We start from the raw sequence: 3,740 nt of genomic DNA on the forward strand, positions 1-3,740 counted from the left end.
CACACATATTGATGATAGAAAGTCTACATCAGAATATGTGCAATGGTGGTTCAGTAAATTGGAAGAATTCCAAACAACCGATCATTATAGATTCTACCTTAGAAGCTGAATGTTAAGCCGTCTCTAAGGGTGCAGTGGAAATCTTTTGGTTTAAAAGGTTCATTACATAGTTAGGTGTAATGTCATCAGATGTCATAACACTCTACTGCGAGAACAAAGGCACCATAGCACTAGCTAAGGAGCCAAAGGTCTCACCAGAAATCGAAGCACATAGAGCGGCAGTTTAACCTAATAAGCGACTACCTCGAAAGAAAATAAGTAGAGGATCAGAGAGTAGACTCCACAGAAAATGTGGCGGACCCATTCACTAAGCAGCTAAGTCGGCAGAAAACTAAAACGCATCTTGAGAAGATGGGGCTTAGGTTTATGGCTGATTGGCTTTAGTGCAAGTGGGAGATTGTTAGATGTATGCCCTAGAAGCCAATCTGGCTGACACATTGTTAATTCTAGGGACATAATTTTGTACTTGACTATTTATTATTGAATAAATAAAAGACATCTTATCATTCATATTATTTATGTGTCTATGAATCGTCCAAGAAATTAATAAGATGATGATGCATATTCTCAAGAGTTGAGAATTTGAGCCATGTATCATTAGTGATTAATTTCTAAATGCTCCTGATCAATGGATCATCACGAGGACGGTGATCGATCCGATCAGTGCACAGATCACTTTTCTTCTGGATGGACGAGCTTGAGTCCATAGTGTAGGGACACTGAAGTGATAGTGCAGGTGCTTGTTAGAGAACAAGGGTACTGAGCGTGACCAAGACAAGAAGTCACTTGGATGTCTATCCACTCGTCAGTGACTTGCTTGATGTTGCAGTAGTATGACTGGTCCTTTGACCTGCGGTGCTTCGGCTACTCACAGTGAGGTTATTGTAGTTTGACTACACGTATACATGGTCTCTAGTCATATGGGTCCTTGTAGTATAGATTGGCTGCAGTAAGTTCACTGTAGGAGTAGGGTATGCACTTATATGGAATCTATCGACCTTGATAGAAGAGGAGTGATCCTATGTGATTTGTTAGACTGAGTTCTAAGACCTTGGCCAGGGCAGTAATATAAAGTGGAGAAATAGTTTTCCACTATCGAACTCGAGTCAAATAAATCTTGACATATGACAGACGAAGGGGTTTGACGAGTTATCCATGACCTCCGTCCTGTAGGGATCCACGATAGAAGGACTGTATCACATGATAACTGCACCTAGAGGTTCATCATTCTATTCTGCTGGGTAGCCACTACATGCTGCTAGGTGTCACTGGTGGATGGTGGGACTCATAGGGATTATCTCGATGATCGATAAGCCCTAATGAGTAGAGTTGGAATCGTTCCGACCCATTGAAAGAAGTTTTCAATGATATTGTGATAGAGATCACAATATATCTCACTACCAGTCAGAGTAGAACCTATGGGGTCACACACACTAGAGGCATTGACTGATCCGATGGTTGAATCGTGATTAGGAATCACAAGTAATCAATTCGATTGATAATAAGCTGAAGAAGGAACAAAGAGAATTAATTAATTGGACTTAAAACAAGAGTCCTACTTGGAGTAGGATTCCTAGAGTCCTAATTGGATTAGGACTAGGAATCCTACTTGGACTGAGATTCCTACTTGGACTGAGATTCCTACTTGGACTGGGAATCCTATTTGGAGTAGGACTGGGATTCCTACTTGGAGTAGGATTCCTACAATCCTAATTAGATTAGGAGTTTTGAATTAAATTTGGATTCCTACTTGGAGTAGGATTCCTAGAGTTCTAATTGGATTAGGACTAGAATTAAACAAGTCCTAATTGGATTAGGATTTCTTAAGTCCTAATTAATTATTAATCTAATGAATCAACATGACTCCTAATTGGATTAGGATTGAAGAGTTCAATTGAGTCATGGTTCATTCAAGTTCTAATTGGATTAGGACTAGCATAGATTGAACCCAATTGATTCATGATTTGGACTAAACAAAATAGGAGCCCTAGATGCCTTTATAAGGCTTTGAAAGGAGGTGCCCTAATGATAAGTGAAGCCCTCCTCCTCTCCATCACGTGGCCACCCTCCTCTCCTCTCTTTTCAGCCGCCATCATCAAAGGAAAAAAGGAGAGGAGCCGTGTGCCTCCTCTTGGCCTTCATCCATGGTTCCAACGCAGGGAAATCAAAAGGCTGCAACTAGCCTTTTGATTCTTCTCCCTGGAGTCTTCTTCTTCTTCCTCCTCTCAAGCACAATCAAGGGTTGATTGAAAGAGAGGAGATCAGCCATCAAAACATATCTCTGCAAGGGAGCTAGCACCCTGGGGAGATTAGAGCGTTTGGATCGGTCCTCTGCTTCGTGTGGATACCCGTAGAGGCCGGGCACTTGAACGGCTTCAAGCGAACCTTCATCCTAAACCACGATCATCAGTTTGCGGTGATCATCTACCTGCACAAAGGTGAAGATCTGATCTTCTAATGTTATTTAAAAGTTTTTAATCCTTATCTATCTACGAACGGTTTTTAAACAACGTTCATGCGATGAACGGTTGATCCCGCACATGCCTCTTCCGCTGCATCTGAATTTTTTGAATTTTCTGCGGCATGCGCGGGTTCCCAACATTGGGCGGATGCCCCGCCGGGGTGGTAGGGAGGGGGGGCTGCTGCTGCCGCGGCGGGACTTCCGCTCCACTCCGCACAAGTCCGTCGCCTCGCGGCGGGCGCGCCCGGCACCGTTCGTCCCCGAGGGAGCCGGCACGCGCCCGCCGAGGCCCCGGCGCATGGGCGCCGCCGCCGGCCGTCCGCGCGGCGGCCGTGCGCCGGCTTCCTCCGTCGGCCCTCCCGGGATGCGCGACCCGTGCGACCGGGACGCGCATCCCGTGAGACCGGGACGCGTGTCCGGGCCGTTCCCGTTTGCAACGCTCCTCGGTACTTTGGAACGCTTGGGGTGGGCCTTGGGCGGATGCCCCGCCGGGGTGGTAGGGAGGGGGGGCTGCTGCTGCCGCGGCGGGACTTCCGCTCCACTCCGCACAAGTCCGTCGCCTCGCGGCGGGCGGGCCCGGCACCGTTCGTCCCCGAGGGAGCCGGCCCGCGCCCGCCGAGGCCCCGGCGCATGGGCGCCCCCGCCGGCCGTCCGCGCGGCGGCCGTGCGCCGGCTTCCTCCGTCGGCCCTCCCGGGACGCGCGACCCGTGCGACCGGGATGCGCATCCCGTGCGACCGGGACGCGTGTCCGGGCGGTTCCCGTTTGCAACGCTCCTCGGTACTTTGGAACGCTTGGGGTGGGCTTTGGGCGGATGCCCCGTCGGGGTGGTAGGGAGGGGGGGCTGGCGCCGCCGCGGCGGGCCTTCCGCCCCCCTCCGCACAAGTCCGTTGCCTCGCGGCGGTCGTGCCCGGCACCGTTCATCCCCGACGGAGCCGTCGCGCGCCCGACGACTTTCCGGCGCACGGGCGCCGCCGCCGGCCGTCCGTGCGCGGCGGCCGTGCGCCACTTCGGCTTCGTCCGTCGGCCCTCCCGGGACGCGCGACCCGTGCGACCGGGACGCGCATCCCGTGCGACCGGGTCGCGTGTCCGGGCCGTTCCCGTTTGCAACGCTCCTCGGTACTTTGGAACGCTTGGGGTGGGCTTTGGGCGGATGCCCCGCCGGGGTGGTAGGGAGGGGGGGTCTGCTGCCGCCGCGGCGGGCCTTCCGCTCCACTCCGC

The sequence above is a fragment of the Phoenix dactylifera genome, chromosome 10, assembly GCF_051530095.1.
Source record: "Phoenix dactylifera cultivar Ajwa chromosome 10, Ajwa_hap1_PhDact_Kaust_v1.1, whole genome shotgun sequence".
NCBI lineage: Eukaryota > Viridiplantae > Streptophyta > Magnoliopsida > Arecales > Arecaceae > Phoenix > Phoenix dactylifera.